Source organism: Adiantum capillus-veneris, chromosome 17 (assembly GCF_014529385.1).
Source record: "Adiantum capillus-veneris isolate H3 chromosome 17, ASM1452938v2, whole genome shotgun sequence".
Taxonomy (NCBI): domain Eukaryota; kingdom Viridiplantae; phylum Streptophyta; class Polypodiopsida; order Polypodiales; family Pteridaceae; genus Adiantum; species Adiantum capillus-veneris.
Window position 1 is genome coordinate 111,553,930 of NC_140947.1, and position 24,377 is coordinate 111,578,306.

General features: G+C 41.3%; 1 pseudogene; it reads left to right on the plus strand.

Annotated features, from left to right (window-relative positions):
- Window positions 1-21,941: 21,941 nt before the first annotated feature.
- LOC147437884 (ATP-dependent Clp protease proteolytic subunit 5, chloroplastic pseudogene) lies at window positions 21,942-22,685 on the plus strand (annotated as a pseudogene).
- Window positions 22,686-24,377: the final 1,692 nt, after the last annotated feature.

Below are 24,377 nucleotides of genomic sequence, written 5' to 3' on the forward strand. Positions count from 1 at the left end.
AGAACAAACCAAATACCAAGGGTATTCCATACGGGATTGGATATTGGGACAAGAACCAAAAACAATTCCAAGAGATGAACACCATGAGAGATCATTTGAGAGTAATGTGAAGAAACCAAAAACCACCTCATCACGTAGAAAACCGGGTGACACAAGGCCATTCCAAGGCTACATGAGTTACTATTTCCAACAGACTGGTTTGAAGGACTCCGAACAGGACCAACTACCAAGAGATCGGGAGTTGAACCAAACAGACGCGTCAGACCAGCTGATTTTCAAAAATGGGTCAAAAAATACAGTGGATCAGGGGATCCATATGACCACTTAGCAAGCTTTAAGCAAGTGCTAAGAGCAGAACGTATGTTCGATTTTCATACTCAATTCGAGGGGTTTGGAATGACATTAGAAGGAAAAGCATTGACATGGTTCCAAAATATTCCACCAAGGTCAATCATGGACTTGAATACATTAGCTCAAGGATTTGTAGCTGCATGTTCTAAAACTGGGATCAAACATAATATGGTAGCTCAAATCTACAACTTTAAACAAAAACATGGTGAGTTTGTTAGGGATGGTGCAACTCAAATGAAACAATACATTGCCAGATGCCTAGGCTAGAGATACCTGCAGAAGAACGACTTGTATCCTTATTTCTAGAGGAACTGCTACAGATGCTATTGACTTAGGAGAGAATTATGATATTTTCAATGAAGAAGATGTCCCTAAGGATAACCAAAGCAAGAAAACGGCATCCACTAAACCGGCACAAGTGAAAACGGTTGCTGCAGCACCACTCTCAACTGTAGAAGATATGCTTAAAAGTATGAATGACATGATGAACAACATGCAAAAAGCACCTATGAGCGGACCAGGATAGGGGATACCTCAACAAGGACAACCAATTAGGCCACAAAAATGGTGTGAAATGGAGGGTAAATGGACCAACCATGAGACCCATGAGTGCTACTTCAGATCAAAGTATGATGGGAATGTTTAATACATGCCCATGAGGCAACAAGGATAACCCATGTATAGATATCAGTATAATATGGCCCAAGCTCAAAGACCACCAATGGGTATGGAAAGAACTCAACCTGTGTTGGGACAACAACCTTGGTATCCAGGACATAATGTAGTGCCTGTAAAGTACATGCACTCTGAAGGAGTCATAGATGAACAAGCATTAGAGCCTGTTATACCCTATGCAGAGCCTAGTCCATCTATATTAATGGTAGAAGGAGATTGGTATAATTCACATCCACCACCAATGGAAGAAACCGTGACTTATGCTCCACTAGAGCTCGCATCAATGTATTATGTATCTAATCAAGGTGTCAGACCTCCCATGGTAAGACCCATGATTAAGACAAGAATAGGAAACTGTCATAATTGTGGTGCATATGATCACTAGAAAAATGAATGTCCAGAGCCTGACAAAAACCTCAAACCAGTTGAAACCTATTGCATACAATGTTGCAAAAAGGGAGGACACTTTTTGGAAGATTGTTTTAAAAATCCTAGGGTAAAAGAGTAATAAACGTAGTCCAAGTAATACCTAGTAGCTCATCAGAGAGTGAACCGATTGTTCCAATCAAGGTAATCACTAGAGCCCAGGCCAAGAAAAAGAAACACAACTCCTCTGATGATTCAGAAAATACGAAAGTTTCCTCTCAAAGAATCAAAAGGAGCAGAAGCAAAAGATAACCTACCTTTTGATGTAAACATGGATGTACAATCCTTGTATGGGGATTGCGGATCTGAAGCTTCAGTACTGTCAAAGCCATTGACCTTGAAAACATTACCCTCTTACTTGGGAGATAACAAAGATGAATCCATCATGTGTAAGATCATTCAAGTAAAAAGAGCTGAACAGACCCTAGAAGTAGACAACCTTCATTCAATCGTGTCTATACCCATCCAATATACTCTTACCTTGGGAGAACTGTTAAAACTCAGACCATACTTATGGAATGATCTATAAAAAATCCTAGAAAAGGTGGGGATAACGGGATTAATCTCAAAAAATTTGGAAAATTTGAAAAATGAAATGGACAACAAAGAGATTCAATCTGTTCCCATAAACAAAGTCAGAGAATATTATGAAGGGAAAGAAGGAAACACCACCCTCCTAGTGAAATATAATGACATTGAAACCGTGGTAATACTGGATAATGGAGCTGGCATAGCCATAGCCACTAAAGCAGTATGGGAATCCTGAGGACAGCCAACCATTAGACAGACTTGAATGAAATTGCAATTGGCTGACGGACACATTGAGAGACCATTAGGGCTGCTTGAAAAGGTGATAGTCAATTCCTGTGGAATTGAATATCAACACACTTTTGCCATAGTAGACTTTGGAAAAAAACTCAACTATGAAATCATATTGGGAAGACCTTTCATGCGACAGGTACAACTTATCCAAGATTGGGAAAACAATTATCGGTACTTGAAACAAGTGGGATCTATAACAAGAGTAAATCTAAAAGATCACACTTATAGAGATGTCTTGAAAACACCCATCCAAGAGTTTGATTCAGTCTCTTAGGCTGAAACTAAGCTTCCATCCTAGTTAAACAAAGACACTCGTATTTGGATATGTGGAGCTTCAGAAAATGGAAGCTTAAGACGAGAAGAATATATCCTAGCAAGGGACTACACAGACGAAGCCTATGTACCTGAACCCTTTCCAGAGCATTTGTTTGAGTCATTTGAATGGACTCAAATTTTAGCGACCATGTATGTATGTGTGAATACGTCTATGCCTACTCAATTTTGCAAAATGAGGATGTCTACGACATAATTCCCATCCAAATGATTTCAATCCTCAACATTGAAGACGAAGATGAGGAACCCAAGGACTCAATGAAAGCTCAACAAGTCTTTTCAAAACTCTATTACGATGCAACTGATGAGTTAGATAAACACTCAACTACCTCAGAAGATTCAAGGTCAGAAAAAGAACATATGAGAGCTAAGTTACTCTTAAAAGGAGGGGAAGAAAAGTTCTTTGACTTTCCAAACCAAAAATCGAGAAGACTAAAATGGTATAGACAAAAAAGAGACACCAAAAACATGAAAACGCGACCTATGCCATCAGTCTCCAATAAAACACAATTTCTGATGTAGATAGATGTAAATGATTGTGTCAAGGAAAAAATCATTGGCAAATATCCTCTAAACAAAAATTCAAAAATGTCTCAAACATCGAGAAAAACAAGGAAGGGTACTCAAACAAACTCACAGCATAAGAAACCACTCATGACTCCAGTCGAGCGGAAAAAGAAATATCAAGAGTTAAAAAAAGTTCTAAAGGAGATATATACTACCGAAATGGAAACTACGGAAGAGGATGGTAGGGATGTAATGAGCGTTCCATCCCATTACAAAAATTATACTCTCTAAGATCGGAAAATCATAGTCGAACAACCTGTTAGGGAACTATGGAAATAGGGTGAGTCTTATGAAGGGCCTAAAAACGCTGATAGACTTGGCTGAACAAGGAGAAGATCCTAGACCTGCTTACATTGCGAATGACCTAACAAAAGAAGAAGAAGAACTCTTGTTGAGCTTGTTAAAGGAATACGGAGATATCTTTGCTTGGTCTTACAAGGATCTCAAGGGTGTTGATCCAGAAATCTGTCAACATACCATACCCATGAGAGATGATGTGAAACCAAGTAGACAAAGGCCATACACGTATAATGAAACATTTTCCAGGAAGACAAAAGAAGAGATTAAAAAACTAAAGGAATCTGAATTCATTTACGAAATTGAACACAGATTGGGTGTCTCCAATTGTGGTAGTATCCAAGAAGAATGGAAAATTACGAATGTGTGTTAATCTCAAAAAGGTGAATGCAACTACCATTAGGGACAACTTTCCTCTTCCAATCACTGAGCATGTTTGAGAACGAGTTGCAGGAAAATAAGCTTAGAGTTTCTTAGACGGCTTTTTGGGATACAATCAACTTTTGGTTGACCCAAAAGATCAACATAAAACTGCTTTTGCAGCAGAATGGGGTATATTTTCCTATCGGGTTATGCCATTTGGGTTAACTAATGCTCCAACCACATTTCAAAGGTTGATGAGCCATGCTTTTAAAGAATATCTTAGGAAATCCTTAGAAGTATATATGGATGATCTATGCGTACATTCATCAATCTTGGCTGATCATTTTGAACACCTCAAAAAGGTATACAAAAAATATAGACTTTATAGGATTTGCTTAATCCTGAAAAGTGCACATTCATGGGTAGACAAGGAAAAATTCTTGGACATATAGTGTCTAAAAATGACATAGCTACTGATATTGAGAAGATTCATATCATTGCTGATTTGCCTAGACCAAAAACATTCAAGGGGGTACAAGACTTCATGGGACATTGTGGATATTACCGACGGTTCATCTACATGTACGCTATTATTGCAAAACCCATGTATAGCTTGATTACACACTTTGAATGGACCAAGGCATGTGAAGAATCCTTCATGAAGCTTAAGCAAGCTCTCACCTCAGCTCCAATATTGAAAGCACCAAATTGGATTAAGGTATTCCACGTACATGTAGATGCTTCCAATTTTGCTATCGGTTGTATACTAGCTCAACCAAGAGACGAGAAAATTGACTTTCCTATTTCTTATGCCAGTCGACAATTGAACATGGCGGAAAAGAATTACACCACCACCAAAAGGGAAGGATTAGGAATGATCTATGCCGTTAAAAAGTATAGACATTACCTATTAGTCAACAAGTTTGTGTTCTTTGTGGACCACCAAGCTTTGTTGTATTTGGTCAACAAGCCATGCAGCATAGGGATAATAGTGAGATGGTTCATCATTCTTTTGGAATTTGATTTCACTGTGGTTGTAAGAAAGGGCACTACAAATCAATGAGAAGATCATTTGTCAAGGATTGTTTCAGGAGAATCACCTAAAGGGGTAGACGATGATCTACCAGATGCCTATTTGTTCTCCGTGGAAATGATACCTAGATGGTCAAAAAACATTGTGTCATTGATGACAATAGTCCAAGTGGATTCACAAATATTACTGTCTATCACGATCAGATTAATCAATCAATCGACTATGTATCAATTACTAGCTGGTAGGCCATACAAATAAAATTGAGACGAGATATTGCTCTTATGCATTAATCCTGAGAAAAAAGAACAGTACCTGAGTCAAGCACATGTTACCATAGTAGGACTTCACTTTGCGGAAGACCAAACTATGCAACGGATCTTGAGACTTGGAGTATTTTGGCCAACTATGAGGAGAGATGTTCGATCTTTTGTAAAGGATTTTCCTCAATGTAAAAAACAAACACCCATACCTCATGTAACATTGTTTCAAATGTCACCTGTTCCTAAGTGGAGTAACTACCTAGTTACTTACTTATCGAGCCAAACATTTCCTGAGGATATGAGTAAACACCATCAAAGAGCAATTGAAAATGAAGCAAGTGATTATGCTCTTATTGGCAACCAATTGTATCTAAGAGGTAAAGATCAACATTTGCATCTTTGTGCAAATGAAGATGAGTATATTCCGATCAGAACAAGCACATGCTGGATTAGCTGGAGGTCACTTTTCTATTGAGACCACCGCAAGAGCAATCTTGATGGCAGGCATATGGTGGCCGACACTTTCTGCAAATGCCAAAGAATATGTTCGAAGTTGTGATGCTTGTCAACGAGCAAAAATGCCAACACGAGTAGATAGCATGCCCTTAAGACCAATGATGGGGGCTAGAGCTTTCGCAAAATGGGGTATAGATTTTGTTGGGCCAATACAGCCACCTGCTTATAGAACCCAAGCTCAATATATCATTGTAGCTACATACTATTTGAGCAAGTGGACAGAGGCTAAAGCAACTCAAAAGAATGATGCCAGAACCACTGTTGCATTCTTATATGAGTATGTATTCACGAGATATGGACTGCCAATAGAAATTGCCAGTGATCGGAAAACTCATTTCCTCAATGAGGAAATCGAGTATTTGCTTAATGAGTTTATGGTCATCCATAACAAATCATCTCCCTATCACCCACAAGCAAACGGACAAGTTGAGCATACGAACAAAATTCTCAACTCAGTTCTGACTAAAGTGGTTAGTTTAGGAAGGACAGACTGGGAAACGAATCTCCATGCTACTCTGTGGGATTATCTAGTTTCATTCAGAACAGCTTTAAATGCTACACCCTTTAACCTTGTTTATGGTCTTGATACCGTACTTCCAATAGAATTTCTATTGTCGACATTAAGGGTAGCATAGAATCTTGAGTGGATTAGACATGAATTGTCAGAAATACTTGAAGATTTGGAAAAGCTAGATGAGCAAAGGCTAACTGTTGTAGCTCACATCTATGCACAAAAGTGGAAACAAAAACAATTTTTTGATTCCCACTTAACCACAAAAATCTTCAAGAAAGGAGACTTGGTTTAGTCTATTCCCTCAAGCAACACATTCCCAAGTTTAAGAAAAAGGGAAACAGACCGTTTATCATTGAAGATGTATCTCCAAGTAGAGCAGTAAAATTGCCCACCTAGATGGTGAACCAATGGCTAATTGGATTAGTGGATGTTGTTTAAAGAAATACAATTTTCCGCTAACCAATGAATTGCTAGAAAGAATGCATGCAGCCAAGCAAAGGAAGATTAAAAGACAACATATTATTGATGAAGCCCAAGAGTAAGATCGGCTTCGGGTACTCAAACGAAAAGCTGCTCTCAAGAATCCACAGGTACCGATTCCCATGAACACTCTGGAAATAGATGACCGACAATGGGAATTACCAAAAGATGCAGTTTCAACACATGATGACTGGTTAGACGGAATGGACCTGCACATCAAAGTACAACTCAACAATCATAGCACCAATGCTTTGGTCGAAAAAGGAGCTAGAGTAAATGCGATAAGTTATTCCACGTACAAGATGCAACAAGTCAAGCATTGACAGCAGGAATAGCGACAACCAAAGGATGCAACAAGAACCAAACTTCAACATTGGGAGTAGTCAACTTGAACGTGATAGTACATGGATGTTCATGTCCTCATCAGTTTATATGCTTACCAAATGAGCACATGAATGAAACGATGATTCTTGGAGTTACCTGGATGCGGACATACAAAGCAGTACCAGATTGGGGTACAAATCAGCTAAAGCTATCACCTAAAGGTGGGCAACTCAATGTTCCAATTGCACCAAGCAAGGAGGAATGGAAAAGAAGCAATCAGCAGATCAAACCACGGAGTAGTCAATCTTCTCCATCCCCTCAACAATCAAATGCTACCAGTAGCATGCAAGGAGTCAGGCAAATTTGCGTACCAAAAGTACAGCTTAATAATAAATCGATTCAAATCTGGGTGCCTAAAACTTCACCGACAAAACAACAGAATGTTCCAAGGGTTAAAACACAGAGACGAGCATCTCCAAGCAAGGAACCTAGCATGAAATTGGTTTGGAAGAAAAAGGAGCACTTATCTTCTCCACAAACCGTAACACCAATCAAGCAATGGCGAGTTAAGTCTCAAAAGACTCCACCACACCATACGACACCAAGCACACCAAGCTACCAATGGTGAGAAAAAGCTCGACAATAGTCAAAAGTGCTGCCAACAGCTCAAGCAATCAGTGTGTTGAAGCATCCTGATGGTACAATTAAACAGAGAGCACACAAGCTACAAGATTTGCTCTTTGAAAGACATCAGCAGCAAACTTCGACATCAAAAACCCTTGAGTTAATTACTCAATACCCAGCTCTTGCACAGCATAGTGGTCTAAATTGCATTCATCTTCAAAGCATGGTAGAGCCAACCACGGCTATGTATAGACACGATTGTTCAACCCATGCACACAGTCATCCTGGAGTATGCCATTTAGGAGGTGTGGAAGGGCTCTAGGTACTAAATAATTAAGGGCAATGTTCGAAGAGGGAGGAAAAAGTTCGATGTTAACGTGTGTTTACAAAATTACCTAATAATGCCCTTGTAATTCATCATCAAGGAAAAATTCACTAATAATATCTTCTCGATGAGTGTAAATAGTGTATATTATATCAAAAAATCATTAAAAATAGTCCTTTTTAAGGTATTTTTATTGATAATGAGGCTTAAAAAATAGAAAATTCCAACAAAAAACAATTTTTAAATAAACAGGTCAAAAATTAATAATAACTAGCAGGAAAGTTCAGATGGAAAAACGGAAGACACGATGGTGATCAGAAAGACAAGGCGGACAAGCACAAAAAATTTCAAGGAAATTAGAATATGGAAGAGGGAAGCCTAAATTAGGCGGCTAGGCCTACTTTTGCAAAATTCTTGCAGAATGAGTTACAGGAATCATATCAGGGAAATTTTTGAGTCTAACATTGATTTCACGCCCTAGTAGGACTAATGGGGAATTTGGGGGAAATTGGTTCGGGAAGTTCGGGTATAGATATCCAACGTAGGCTAAAACCACCTCATTTTCACTTACAGCCTTAGCAGAGAGAGATTTCAACCTCTTTCGCGCGACTTCTCTGGAGTACACAGTTGATCATTTTCTGACTCCATAGATAGCTTGCCTACGAGGTTCATATACAATGTATTCAATTGGTTTAGTGAAATCAATCAAGAAGAGCCCTCAAAAAGTAGAAAATGGATCGAAGGTTACAAAGCGTCAAATTTGATATACGGGGTCAAACTGACTCCAAATGAGCCAGAATTGGACGAGTTGCTTCACGACTATGTTGCGGATTCAAGTCTTAAGCCTCAAAGTTGACTAACCAACCCAACAGGCAGTGTAGTCACAGAAAACGGTGATTTCAGAGTCGACAAAGCACAAAGTGCTGCCGGCATGACCAAACTTGGCCAAATTCAATTTAGGACTTGTTTTAGGTGTATAGAATATGTTTAGGTCAAAAGTTGTAAGTTTTGCAAAGAATTTGTCACTGTTGTAAATGATCTCGATTATTTACTTTTGCATCTTTTTTGCTTGGAAATTGTCACATCTCCCCACCTATCATGTGTACACACCTATTACACGCCAAAAATCAAGTATGAGCCAAAATGAGCACCTATACCTTGGAAAATTGCCAAAAAAAACGCAGAGAAGTCTTTGCAAGCCAATTTTTGGGTTATTGACAACATTTCTTGATCCAAATCACCTTATATCTCATACACAGGGTCTATACAATGCCTAGAACCAAATTGTACCAAAAAATGTTAATTTTGGTAGAAAAGTTAATAATCGCCATTATTTACTTTCTAGCCAAAATTGGGGAGTGTTTATATTTTGCCATCATACATTCAAAGTACATGATGTATTAACCCCACTAGCCAAGTTTGAACCAAGTTGGAGCTCAAAATCTCAAATTTCCTTTATATCTACTGTTTCAGATACCTAAAGCCGCCATCAAGAACTTATGTGCTTTTGGTGAGGGCAACACATTATGCATACATATCGAGCAACCCCTGACTAGCAATCTCATCATGAAGATTCAACAAGAGTATACATCTACAAGAAGAAAATGGAGAGAGAGAGAGAGAGAGAGGGCGTAGGAAAGAGAAAGAGAGAAAGTTTGTTATCGTTCATCAAAGCATGTTTCCTTGATTTTCAATTGGTGTTGCTTCTAGTATGTTATGATCGCGCTGTCCCATTTTTATCCGTTTACCTTGCAAAAGAAACATAAAAAGGGTTAGAATTTATAGAAATTGATGATACGTATCATTTGAAATATGTTTACTTTTAGATGTTGTGTGTTCTTTTCACACTGTCGTTGGTAATGAGTAAAGAGTTCGGAGTATTTTGCGTATCCTTCTACTTTGATATTCACTTGTCGATTCTTGTAATAACCATCGAGTTGTTGAGAAAGAGAGAAAGTTTGTTACCATTCATCAAAGCATGTTTCCTTGTTTTTAATTGGTAGTGCCTCTAGTACGTTACGATCACGACATCCCATTTTGAGAAGGTTTAAAATTTATAGAAATTGATGATATAGATCATTTGAAATATGTTTACTTTTAGATGTTGTTCCCTTTTATGTTTGAAAAAAAGGAAAGCATGCAAGGAGACTTGCAGGGGGGAATTTGCATAGTCCTCCCTAATTATTATAATACGAGAGAATGTGCCATTCCCACGGCAACATGCAATTTTTAGTGCATTCTTTTCACGGTGTCGTCGTAGTATTTTACGTACCCTTCTACTTTGATATTCACTTATCGGTTCTTGTAATAACCATCAAGATGTTGTAACATTTAATGGCCTAAAATCTTTTGTGTAGCGGAATTTAGCATGAACATAGTGGGCATTTCATTAGAGTTGATTCCTAATGAGAATTACAAGAGTGCTTGGGTGGAGAGAGCAACAAAAAGCATAACACCTAGTTAGATAGCATCGACAATACTTTCAAAAGAGAGAGCAATTAAGCTATTGACAACAGTTGAGGACCGGATTTGCATGGAGCCGGTCCCCCCTCCAAAAGGCTTTGTATTATGGTTTCTCCCATCAAGAGAGACATTGTACAATACAATTCTTTGTGTTCCTTCAAGACTAGCTAGTGCAATGAAGATGGAAGCTTCATACACCAAGCAAAACACTTAATCAAACACAACTTGAATTATCCCCGTTCTCAGACCCAAGACCTCACACACCTTCGAAGATGGTGAGAGCTAGCAGGGTATGAGAGTAGATTGAGAGGAAAAAGAAGTATCTTACGAGAAAGAAGTACATCTCCTCACATAATCACTCATATTAGCATAGCTTAGCTTAGTAATTAGCTTGGTAGAGAAGATGAGCATGCATTGAAGCTTGGCTCTTGGTTGGATTTGCATCCACATGCCAAGAGAGTGTTGATGTAGGCTTCTATCTCACAAGCTTGGAGTAGGTGATGAGCTCTCCATTGAAGCTTGGGAGGAGATAGAGTATTTTCCCTTCACACATGGTCAAGTGTGAGAGTGTGTGTGTCAATGCCAAGCAAAAATCAGCCCCCCCCCCTCTCTTGGGCGAGCCCTAGCTGCTAAATAAGTCTGGCTTTTGCCTCATTGGACCTCCCCAGGTCAAGCCAATAGGGATTAAGCAGCATAAGTGATAGCCTTCTGACATGTGTCCCCCTTTCCCCTTTTGTGAGAGCTTTAGGTAATTAAATAATTAAACTAAACTCTCATTGGACCCCTTTGCCTCCTGGCCAATAGGAATCAGGCAAGCCATGGGGCTCCTGAATGCTCATTGGACCCTTTGGGAGACTGCCCAATAGTCTTCTAGGACACTTAATTCTTATTGGTTTCTTTTATTAAATGTTTTTAAATTAATTAAACTAGATTTACTCTAGCTTAATTCTCATTGGTCCACTTCAAGGGTCTTCCAATAGGAATTGGGCACACCTTGTGGGCATCTGGCCTAGGGAGCTGACATGTGTCCCTCATTCCCTTTGTGTAAAGGGAGCCTGTGTGTGTGTGTGTGGCTTTCTCTCTCATCCCCTAGCTTTGGGGCTCGCCCCCTCCCATGTAGGGATATGCAAAGACTTTTAGGGCACACACTAAGCATCCAATTTTCCCTAGGGTTGACCTTTGGACACAACCTTTGAATTTTGGAACCTTAGCATTTTGGAAGTCTTAATGGGCTGAACCTTAGGGTCTTTTTGGCCCATTGTTTCACATGGCTCTTTTGCAGATGGCCCCCCCTTTGGATCCCTATTTTCCCTCCTTTGGATCCCTACTGTGGCCGGTCTGCTAACTTAACCAATATTCTATCTTTTTCTCCCTTGGCACTTCCCCACATTAAATGATCAGTTTAATATGAGAAAATCATTTAGGAGAATTATATATTGATTATTATGACAGATGTTGTCGGCTAAAGCATTGTGAATGAGCTTGTCGACATGGTTCCTGCCTGCTTCAATTGCTATATTGAGCGTGTATAAAATTTGTACCCTTCTACTTTGATATTCACTTATCGATTCTTGTAATAACCATCAAGATGTTGTCGGCTAAAGCATTGTGAATGAGCTTGTCGACATGGTTCCTGCCTGCTTCAATTGCTATATTGAGCGTATGTGACTACATGCTAGCAACATCCTAAGAAAAGTGATTGCGGTTTGGGAGGTGCAAGGAGATCCTGCTCTTGCATGTATCCCATATGAGTCTGCGACTCACAATTGGGTGCAAACCGTGTTAATGCACGATTGAGTTTTATCATAGCATGTGAGAAGCTTTTAGATTGAATTCCATTAGTGTATAACAGCTGGAAGGTTATCCGGCGGGTGATTCGATCCACTCCGGTGCACTCCTCTCGAAGGGAATCCTTGTATTCCGTTGTCTAACGCTAGATATTATGTAGCTATGCATACCTTGTACATGAGACCCTATCCTGTGAAGAGGAAAAATTACCTAAGAAGAGAACCTAGCACCGGACATACAAAAGGCTTCCGCGAATGCAAGAGAACGTATTTTCCCTCATGTCAATATGTAGCCATTGGAATCCCCACACATAACAATTGGGAGGGTATCTAGGCTCTTGACCTAGGGATGCAGTCACAAATGATGCCCTTCTTAGTACTTAAACCTTAATTTGAGAGAATCCAAACAAAAATAGCAAATTTGATTGGTAAACCTTCAGGAAGCAGGAGGCTTGGCACCTAGATTGTGCACAAAGGCTTGCCAGTTCGGGGCTCTCAGAAGCTTAATACAATGAATCTCATCTTCAATCACTCTGTAAGATGTCTTTGTCTATGTATAAACATATGTGTAGATCGTCAATTAAGAAAGTTGCTACATGCATGCTATAAATAGTTGTGGGCATTTTGGGAATTTATGACAAAATATCGGGGGTATTTTGGGAATTTCCTCAAATTAGAAGGGTATTTTGGTAATTTTCCCTTAAGTCAAAAGCTCACCTTGAAAAATAGAGGGCAGCCCGGCGAAAGAAATCCGCTTGGTGAGGGAAGCATTGTAAGCATTGACAAGGTTTAGGTTATCCTTTAATTGTATGCCTTGCATCCATCTAGCATCTTCAAAAGGATAATTCTTAAACTTAATAAGATATTGTCTGATAGTCTTACCGCCTCTTAATACCTTGTCTTCATGTCGGAGAATGGACTCGGGCTGCAGCACCTCCTCGTGGTCCTCGATCTCCGGTGGGTCTTCAATAATTGGTTCTTGAGGTGGCTCTCCTTTGTAAGGCTTTAAGAGGCTCACATGAAAAGCATTGTGTATGAGCCAATGATTGGGCAATTTAAGTTGATAGGCCATCTCATTGATTGGCCTAAGAATCTGGAAGGGACCATAGTACCTTTTTGCTAGTTTAGCATAGTACTTTTGGTGGCCCGTAGGATTCTTGCCCGTAGTGTGCCTTAATCGAGCCTTGGGAAACTTTAACAAGACCCAATCGTTTTCTTTAAAGGCTTGGGCTCTTCTGTGCTTGTCAGCAGCAGCCTTTTGCCTTTGCTGTGAGATAGAGATAGCATCTTTAATCTTTTGGAAAGATTCTTGTAGGTCTCGGCTATACTCATCTACAGCGAAGATCTTCCCATGTACCTTAAGTAGCAAGGGACTTTTTGATCTTCCCTCAATTACCTCGAAAGGTGCTTTTCCTGTAGAAGTATGTACAGTGTTATTGTAAGCATACTCTACTAAGGGTAAGTACTTCTCCCATTGGGATCTTTGATCTACTTCCGTTACATAGGCTTTTAGTAGATCGAGAATAGTTAGGTTAGCTATTTCACTTTGGCCATCAGTTTGTGGATGATAGGCCGAAGAGAAGTTTAGCCTTGTTCCTAAATTCTCAAAGAGACCCTTCCAGAAATTACTGGTCATTCTAGGATCTCTATCCGACACTATGGACATTGGCAAGCCATGGTACTTGAAAATTTGTGAAATGAAGAGGGTTGCCATTTGATGGGCTTTGATAGTCTTTTTGACAGGTATAAAATGAGCTTGTTTACTGAACCTGTCTACTATCGTCCATATTCCCGTATTCCCATGGATAGACTTAGGCAATCCAAAGATAAAATCCATGGATATGCTCTCCCACGGTGAATTAGGGATTGGCAAGGGTTGAAGCAATCCAAGTTGCTTCCCTCTATCAAATTTTGTCTTTTGACATACCACACATTTGGAAACATACTCATGTATGTTCACTTTCATGGTAGGCCAATAGAAATATGTTTCAATTCCCTTTAGGGTAGACTGAATCCCTCTATGCCCCGCATATGGGGGAGCATGAGATTCATACATTACTTTCTCACGTAGTGAGTTAGTAACGCATAGTCTATTGCCATAGAGAAGATAACCATCTTGTAAAGTAAATGGTTCTTCTTTCTTCCCTAATGCAAGGGCTGAAATCACATCTCTAAAATCGGGATCAATAGCATACTCATCTATCATTAAAGATAGATCATTGTGAGTTGCTATGGAAACCGCATTCACTCTCGGTCGTCTTGAGAGTGCATCGGCTACTTGATTATGCTTGCCAGCAATGTGAGCAATATGAAAATGAAATTGCGAAAGGAAATTTGCCCACCTCATTTGTTTGTCGGAGAGTTTGGTCTGCGTCATGAAGTACTTAAGACTTTGGTGATCCGTTCGCAGAATGAAAGGAGTCCCCAATAAATAGTGCTTCCATGAGTCTAAGGCATGTAGAACTGCAAGGAGTTCTTTTTCGTATATGCCTAGAGCTTGCTCAACAGGGTCGAGCCTTCGACTCTCATAGCCTATGGCGTGCCCTTCTTGGAGCAGAACAGCCCCAAGGCAATCACCACAAGCATCACATTGGACCTCAAATGGTTTTGAGAGATCCGGTAGTGTAAGCACAGGTTGAGAGATAAGCTTTTCTTTAAGCTTTTTGAAAGCATTGTTCTCCTTAGCAGACCACGTATACCTAACATTTTTCTTTGTTAGGTCATGTAATGGTCCCGCAATTTGTGAGAACTTTTCTATGAAGCGTCTATAGTATGCACACATACCTATAAAGCTTCTTAGTTCATGAAGATTCTTTGGTTTAGGCCATCCTTTTATTACCTCTAACTTGGATGGATCCATTTGGATTCCATCTTGAGAGATAATGTGACCTAAATATTGAATCTCTTGCAAGAAAAATTCACTTTTCTTTCGATTAACATAAAGTTTATTCTCTCTTAAAACTTGAAATATTACCTGGAGGTGTTGCTTGTGTTCCTCTAATGAATTAGAGTAGATGATAATATCATCAAAGAACACTCCAGTGAAGGTTCGATGAGGTCTGAACAGCTTCTCCATCAAGCGGTTAAATGTGGCTGGTGCATTAGTCAAGCCAAAAGGCATGACAATGTATTCGTAAAGACCAAATGTAGTACGAAATGCGGTCTTTACAATGTCTTGATCAACTATCCTTATTTGATGATAGCCACTTTTTAGGTCAATCCTACTGAAGTAGGTCGATCCTTGTAGCTTATCAAATAGGTCTTCTACCCGTGGAACGGGAAACCTATTCTTGATAGTGATCCTATTTAGTGCTCTATAGTCGACACACATACGATATGTGCCGTCTTTCTTTTGCACTAATAGCACAGGTGAGCAAAATGGAGATGAGCTAGGCCTAACCATGCCCTTCTCAATTAACTCATGCACTTGCCGCATAATCTCCTCTTGTTGAGCTTGAGAAACTCTATAAGGAGGTTTGTTAGGCGGTGAACTTCCTGGAAGAAGTTCAATTGCATGGTCGTCATTACCTCGTTTAGGAGGTAGCTCACAAGGGATGTCGTCAATAAAGACATCTTGAAACCCCTTGAGAAAATTGGATAACTCTAATTCCTTTTGGTTGCTTTTATTTTCTTTTGCTAAAGCATTAGGTTCATTTTGAGAATCTTTAACAAAAATCATGTACACGGAAATAGAGCTCTTTATTGACTTGTTGAAAGCTGGTGTATGTACAATGGGGATGGTGTTACCCATCTCCCTAGCATCTATATACATGTCCTTTTCCCTGAACTTAAAGGAGATTCTCCTTTCAGGAAATTTAACATGGGCAGCCAGACGGTCAAACCATGGTGCCCCTAGGATTACATCCTCATGCTTGAGAGGAGAGATAAAGAAGTCCTCTTTGTCCACATAGCCTTGGACATGAAGCCTCAATTTCCCGATTAAGGGAGTGACTGAAGCTTCTTGCCCCTTGAAGGCACTGTCTGCGGGTAGGATATCTCCCATCTCGTAGGATTGTATGCCTAGCTTGGTGGCTAACTCCATAGATATAAAATTGTGAGTAGAACCAGGGTCAAAGAGAATAAAAGCATCATGTTCTCTTACCTTTCCCCAAGCATGGCATAGAGGAGATCCTTTGTGGTGAGTTTGGTGAATCTCCTCCTCTTGGATTTCAACCAAAGAAGCTCTAGGAGGATCTTGGCGGTTGTTATTTTGGGGACAAGCGCGGTACGCATGCCCTTGTTCGCCGCACTTGAAACACCGGTTATCTTTACGATAACGCTCAAGCTCTTCAGGAGAGAGTTTATTCTTTCCTTTGTAAACTCCCTTCTCTTTAGCTTTGTTGGAATTGCCCTTAGGAGACTTTTGGACATTGTCCTTCCCCTTAGGCTCATTGGAACCCTTGTTTTCCGGGGGCTTATTATTTCTTTTACCCCCCGTTTGGAAGTTGATTCGCGAGGCCACCATAGTATGGTGTATTACCGCCGATATGGTACGTGGCCTTTGGGAGGTGACATACTCCGCCATTTCTTCGGTTAAGCCCGCACAAAATTGTTGCTTTTGCTCTCCAAAATCCAACTTTTTGAAGACAGTGGCTTTGAGTTGTAGGTCCCAAAACTTGTCTACATATTTGTGGATGGATTCATTGGGAGAGAGCTTTAAGCTTCGCCATTCGGTGAGTACTTTGTCTTTGGCATCGGTGGCCAAAAATTGCTTCATAATGGAAGCTCTTAAAGCCTTCCATGTTCGTGGAGCTTCACCGTTGGCTCGTAGGCTAGACCACCATTGTCTGGCGGACTTTTGAAAGTGCATAGCTACATGGCGTAGCTTAGAGGACTCCGTGAAGCCCTCATCTCCAAACGCCGCATCGAATTGCTGGATAAAGGCCAAAACTTTGTCTGTAGCACCGAAGGTGCCATCATAGGTAAGGAAAGAGATGCTCTTCCCTCCCTCTTTGAATTTCTTCAGCTTGGACGACCTCTTCCATGCGGCATAGGATTTTCTATGGCCTCTTCTTTTTGATGGTTCAAAAGTTGCACCATCACTTTCTTCAGAAGATGAAGAATTTGAAGAAGGTGGAGAAGAGGGTGACCTCTTTCTCGCCTTTTTTTTGTCTTGATCTTTGTCGTCTTCACCATAGCTTTCATAAGAGGAAGAGGATGAAGAAGATGGAGAAGAGGGTGTCCTCTTTCTCGCCTTTTTCTTCTCTTGCTTTTTATCATCCCTCTTTGAATTATGGCGTGGAGAAGAGTGTGATGGTCTTCTCCGCTTTGGTGGTGATGGAGAGCGTTTAGCCCGCCGTCTTCGTGGAGCCATCTCCGCCGAGGTGGCGGGAGACTCGCTTCTTTCTCGTTCCTTCGGTGGAGGCTCTTGAGTTCTCCTTTGGGAAGGAGATGCATCATCAAGAAGTAAGTTCTTGAGCCCTTCATATGGATTCTCTTCTTCTTCCCGAATCGGAGAGAGACCTCTTTTGGTAGTCTCACAAGGAGGCTTCCTAGGTGTTCTCTCGTCATGGTGATGAGCTTGGAGAATCCCGTGAGCACGGAGCTGCCGTTGCACTTCACTTTGGAGAGATGGATTGCCCATGGCTTGTTGAAGCCTAGAAACAAGATAATTAACAAGCATTGAAGCATCATTAGTAGCTTGCTCATGAGCAAAATCAAAGTTATCAACATTAATTTCACTCTCTTTAATATTGTCAGCCATTCTAACAACTTTTAGGTGTAAACTTTTTAGGTGTACTTTGGCACTTCAAGCCCTAGTTGCTACTCCTCTTTACCCCTTTAGAAAAAGCACTCAAGCTACTGTACCCGCGGCTCGAATACCATTAATTGCAAGGAATAGAAGAGAGGGTCTTTCGACACCAAAACAGCACCGGCTCCTGTCAAGCTTCTAATAGCTCATTAGTGGTTAAGCCGTAGGCAAGCCCCGTAGGACTCCACTATTAAGACCATAGCTCTCGACGGTGATGCCCCGTTAACTGCACAAAGGCAGGCGCACTGAAAGACTGAAAAATCCCTATTCTACTTACTCACAGGCAATTAATAATACCAACCATTTGTAGCTAGCTTGAGGACCTCCCTTCTTGAGCAAGAAAAGAGAAACCTTCAGCTCTGATACCAATGTAACATTTAATGGCCTAAAATCTTTTGTGTAGCGGAATTTAGCATGAACATAGTGGGCATTTCATTAGAGTTGATTCCTAATGAGAATTACAAGAGTGCTTGGGTGGAGAGAGCAACAAAAAGCATAACACCTAGTTAGATAGCATCGACAATACTTTCAAAAGAGAGAGCAATTAAGCTATTGACAACAGTTGAGGACCGGATTTGCATGGAGCCGGTCCCCCCTCCAAAAGGCTTTGTATTATGGTTTCTCCCATCAAGAGAGACATTGTACAATACAATTCTTTGTGTTCCTTCAAGACTAGCTAGTGCAATGAAGATGGAAGCTTCATACACCAAGCAAAACACTTAATCAAACACAACTTGAATTATCCCCGTTCTCAGACCCAAGACCTCACACACCTTCGAAGATGGTGAGAGCTAGCAGGGTATGAGAGTAGATTGAGAGGAAAAAGAAGTATCTTACGAGAAAGAAGTACATCTCCTCACATAATCACTCATATTAGCATAGCTTAGCTTAGTAATTAGCTTGGTAGAGAAGATGAGCATGCATTGAAGCTTGGCTCTTGGTTGGATTTGCATCCACATGCCAAGAGAGTGTTGATGTAGGCTTCTATCTCACAAGCTTGGAGTAGGTGATGAGCTCTCCATTAAAGCTTGGGAGGAGATAGAGTATTTTCCCTTCACACATGGTCAAGTGTGAGAGTGTGTGTGTCAATGCCAAGCAAAAATCAGCCCCCCCACCTCTCTTGGGCGAGCCCTAGCTGCTAAATAAGTCTGGCTTTTGCCTCATTGGACCTCCCCAGGTCAAGCCAATAGGGATTAAGCAGCATAAGTGATAGCCTTCTGACATGTGTCCCCCTTTCCCCTTTTGTGAGAGCTTTAGGTAATTAAATAATTAAACTAAACTCTCATTGGACCCCTTTGCCTCCTGGCCAATAGGAATCAGGCAAGCCATGGGGCTCCTGAATGCTCATTGGACCCTTTGGGAGACTGCCCAATAGTCTTCTAGGACACTTAATTCTTATTGGTTTCTTTTATTAAATGTTTTTAAATTAATTAAACTAGATTTACTCTAGCTTAATTCTCATTGGTCCACTTCAAGGGTCTTCCAATAGGAATTGGGCACACCTTGTGGGCATCTGGCCTAGGGAGCTGACATGTGTCCCTCATTCCCTTTGTGTAAAGGGAGCCTGTGTGTGTGTGTGTGGCTTTCTCTCTCATCCCCTAGCTTTGGGGCTCGCCCCCTCCCATGTAGGGATATGCAAAGACTTTTAGGGCACACACTAAGCATCCAATTTTCCCTAGGGTTGACCTTTGGACACAACCTTTGAATTTTGGAACCTTAGCATTTTGGAAGTCTTAATGGGCTGAACCTTAGGGTCTTTTTGGCCCATTGTTTCACATGGCTCTTTTGCAGATGGCCCCCCCTTTGGATCCCTATTTTCCCTCCTTTGGATCCCTACTGTGGCCGGTCTGCTAACTTAACCAATATTCTATCTTTTTCTCCCTTGGCACTTCCCCACATTAAATGATCAGTTTAATATGAGAAAATCATTTAGGAGAATTAGATATTGATTATTATGACAGATGTTGTCGGCTAAAGCATTGTGAATGAGCTTGTCGACATGGTTCCTGCCTGCTTCAATTGCTATATTGAGCGTGTATAAAATTTGTACCCTTCTACTTTGATATTCACTTATCGATTCTTGTAATAACCATCAAGATGTTGTCGGCTAAAGCATTGTGAATGAGCTTGTCGACATGGTTCCTGCCTGCTTCAATTGCTATATTGAGCGTATGTGACTACATGCTAGCAACATCCTAAGAAAAGTGATTGCGGTTTGGGAGGTGCAAGGAGATCCTGCTCTTGCATGTATCCCATATGAGTCTGCGACTCACAATTGGGTGCAAACCGTGTTAATGCACGATTGAGTTTTATCATAGCATGTGAGAAGCTTTTAGATTGAATTCCATTAGTGTATAACAGCTGGAAGGTTATCCGGCGGGTGATTCGATCCACTCCGGTGCACTCCTCTCGAAGGGAATCCTTGTATTCCGTTGTCTAACGCTAGATATTATGTAGCTATGCATACCTTGTACATGAGACCCTATCCTGTGAAGAGGAAAAATTACCTAAGAAGAGAACCTAGCACCGGACATACAAAAGGCTTCCGCGAATGCAAGAGAACGTATTTTCCCTCATGTCAATATGTAGCCATTGGAATCCCCACACATAACAATTGGGAGGGTATCTAGGCTCTTGACCTAGGGATGCAGTCACAAATGATGCCCTTCTTAGTACTTAAACCTTAATTTGAGAGAATCCAAACAAAAATAGCAAATTTGATTGGTAAACCTTCAGGAAGCAGGAGGCTTGGCACCTAGATTGTGCACAAAGGCTTGCCAGTTCGGGGCTCTCAGAAGCTTAATACAATGAATCTCATCTTCAATCACTCTGTAAGATGTCTTTGTCTATGTATAAACATATGTGTAGATCGTCAATTAAGAAAGTTGCTACATGCATGCTATAAATAGTTGTGGGCATTTTGGGAATTTATGACAAAATATCGGGGGTATTTTGGGAATTTCCTCAAATTAGAAGGGTATTTTGGTAATTTTCCCTTAAGTCAAAAGCTCACCTTGAAAAATAGAGGGCAGCCCGGCGAAAGAAATCCGCTTGGTGAGTTGTAATTGGGTAAAAAGCTCACCTTGAAAAATAGAGGGCAGCCCGGCTAAAAAGAGCAGCGATCTCTATTTCTCCGCAATAGTGCAGTGTGTTTCTATGTGTCATACAGAAAGAGAGGGAGCGCAAACTACTGATTTGAGACAGGAGAGAGCGAACTACTTGCGTTTCACACTGTGTGTGTGTGTGTGTGTGTGTGTGTGTGTGTGAGAGAGAGAGAGAGAGAGAGAGAGAGAGAGAGAGAGAGAGAGAGAGAGAGAGAGAGAGAGAGAGAGAGAGAGAGAGAGAGAGAGAGAGAGAGAGAGAGAGAGAGAGAGAGAGAGAGAGAGAGAATGCGATGTGCTTAAGATCTTCATGAGGGTGGCAGGTTGAGAGCGAGCAAAAATCCAGACAGATTATGGGTTCGATGCCAGCCTCATGATGGTTAAGGCATCTCGAAGCACATGGGAGACAATTGGCACAGGTCAAACCAAGGGGGGTGGCTAGTTTTAAGGAGAATAGAGCGGGTATGGTCTGGGTGGTGACAGGCGCAAGTGTTGACAAGGGTCATGGTGGGCAGCATGCCATCTCATGAAGAGTAGCCAGCTGAGATGAAGGTACAACAGTCATGGAGCCAAAATATTGCAACAGGTGGGCCGGCCTTGAAGGAAGTGGTGTGGAGGCGGAATTGTAGGGTAGGAGCAGCTCGCAAGTGGGCGTGGTGTGTACACGGCCAACATCGACAGTAACAAAGAGCCTGCAAGAGTCCGCAGGATAGTACAACATGGGGCTGATGGAAGAGGTAGTGCTTCAAGGGCTGATTGGATATCTTTGATATTGGGGAGTGGTCCCAGTAGGTAGTTGTGCGGGTGGGGCTCCCGTAGGACAATTGGCGAGCAGTGGAAGCGCACAACCAAGGCGGGTTCAACGACTCGCTAAAAACGCACCCTCCACCATCAACTTTCAACTGGCCCTCCTGCCTCTTATTCCGGAATGAAGCTGGCCACTAGTGTAGGATTGATACCACATGCTTCTGTACAATCAGAGGGCTTGTGGAGCCCAACTTCAAACATTGCAAGTGGAATATGGTCAATCAGGAATGATTTGGAGGTCCCCGAAACCTTGTACTCGAGTCCTTATGCACAAGGAGGGCAGGGCTCACCTCCCATGTTGTAGGAACATTTTCAAAGTGTCATAAGCCAGCTTTTTTAGCATAGAACAATCCGTTGTGGTGGAGTCGTTGAAGATGATATGGCTAATCTGATTGTGGCCTAGCTTCTTTACTTGGATGTTGTAGATCCGAGTTGGGATATTGTAATGTATGTCAACTCTTTGATACTGGTGGCTCTGTTACAACAGGGATGGCAATTCTTCGATCCCGGTGGCTCTGTTACAGCAGGGATGGCAATTTTTGACATGATGCGGCACATTAGCTGAGTGGATGTTAGCACTGTGTGTGTCGGATTAGCAGCTAGTTTGGGCACCTTCTTGTTGAGCAGTGGAAGCAAGGGCAAAAGGTACAACATACCTAATTCACGAATCATGATTTATCAGCCTCTTGGTGGTGCACAAGGCCAGCAGACTGATATTGAGTTAGAGAAGATTGTACAAGATACAGATAGAGATTTTTTTATGAGTGCTAAGGGGACCAAAGAGTATGGCTTGATTGATGTTGTTATCTCGAATCCCCTTAAAGAACTGCAGCCGCTATCGCAACCAAAGCCTAGTGCAGCTTGAGCCAATTGTAATAATTAGTCACGATTAGTCACATTCGTAAGTAACAATCAATTTGTGCTTGAAGCATCTAATGTGATGTGCAATTAGTTAACATGACAATTAAAGTGTATCTTTGAGAAATTTTCTCCACTTAAAATCTGCTCATAGTCTCTTTGGCATCTGAGAGAGAGGAAGGAAGGCGGAGCTAGACATGTTCTGCACAATTTCGGGCAATCTTACTATGGTGACTGCTTGGTTTCAGTAAATGAGACGTTCGTGTAGGAAGCCTATACATCCGCTTCATTTCACCCTGATGGGCTTATTTTAGTGATGGCAGCAAAATCTCTAATGCAAATTTTAGACGTGAAGTCTCAAGCCAATGTTGCGCAATTTGAAGGGCATAGTGGACCAGTGACCGATATATCTTTCTTGAACAATGGTTATTTTGTCGCTACTACTACTCAGTATGGTGTAAAGATGTCGGACTTGAGAAAGTTGACCAATGCAGTGGAGTGCGACTTCAGTGGGAATTATCTTGCTATTGTTGGTTCAGATGTGAGGATCTACCAAGTGGCAGGTGTTAAAACAGGTGTGAGGATTGGCAAGTGGGGGTTGGAGATGAGCATCACGCATCAGTTACGTTATCCTCCCAGAGAGAGAGAGAGAGAGAGAGAGAGAGAGAGAGAGAGAGAGAGAGAGAGAGGAGGAAGAAGAAGAAGAAGAAGGAGGCTATGGTGGTGGTAGCAAGAAAATTAGGGATGGCATCTGCAGCTTCGTCTTTGCTGGTTGCATCGTCTTCATATGGCTATCGGGACTCCATGACAGCCTCTTTGTCCTCTCTCAGGCTTGTCAGAGTCTCTAGGGATGACCTTTGTATGCGATCCTCCTCAGCTGCTATAACTGAAGCTCCTGCTCCACTATCAAGGTGCCCCGTCTTAACTCTATTTACATCAACAAGGTCATGCCCGCTCTCAAGGAGTTCCAATAAGCCAATATTTTGCAGATTCCCAAAGTAGAAAAGGTTGTTGTCAACTGTGGCATTGGAGAAGGCTCTCAGAATGCCAAGGTCTTGGAAGCTACCATAAAAGGCATGGACATTGTTATAGGGCAAAGGGCTAACATCACTCGTGCAAAGAAAGCCATAGCTGGTTTCAAGATTTGCCAGGGTGTACCCATCGGTATAGCTGTCACCTTGAGAGGAGAGCTTATGTATTATTTCTTGGATTGACTGCTGAACACCTGGTGCTTCCTCATACACAAGACTTCCTAGGTGTCAGTCCTTATAGCTTTGATGAGAAGGGGAACTACAATCTTGGTGTGAGAGAGCAGGGCGTGTTTCCAAAAATTAAATTTGACAACATAAAAAAGCCTAGAGGGATGGACATTGCCATCGTTACCTTAGCAAAGACTGATAAGGAAGGTCAAAAGCTGTTGACATTGTTAGGAATGTCATTCCATGTAGGCGATGTATCAACAAGGCCACCTACCATCAGAAAGAAGAAATGAAATTTCAACATCAAGGGTGCTAAGGGCAACGCTAAGAAGCCTGTTGCTAAGAGTGGAAAGAAGAAGAAGTGAGGAATTGGATGTAATAGCTGGAGTTGACCCAGTTGGTTCTCTCTCTATTGGATGAAGGTGGATGCATATAGCGCACAATTATGGGCTATAGCAAAAGTTAAGTAGTATGTGATCCGCGCGTTGCTGCAGCCAAAG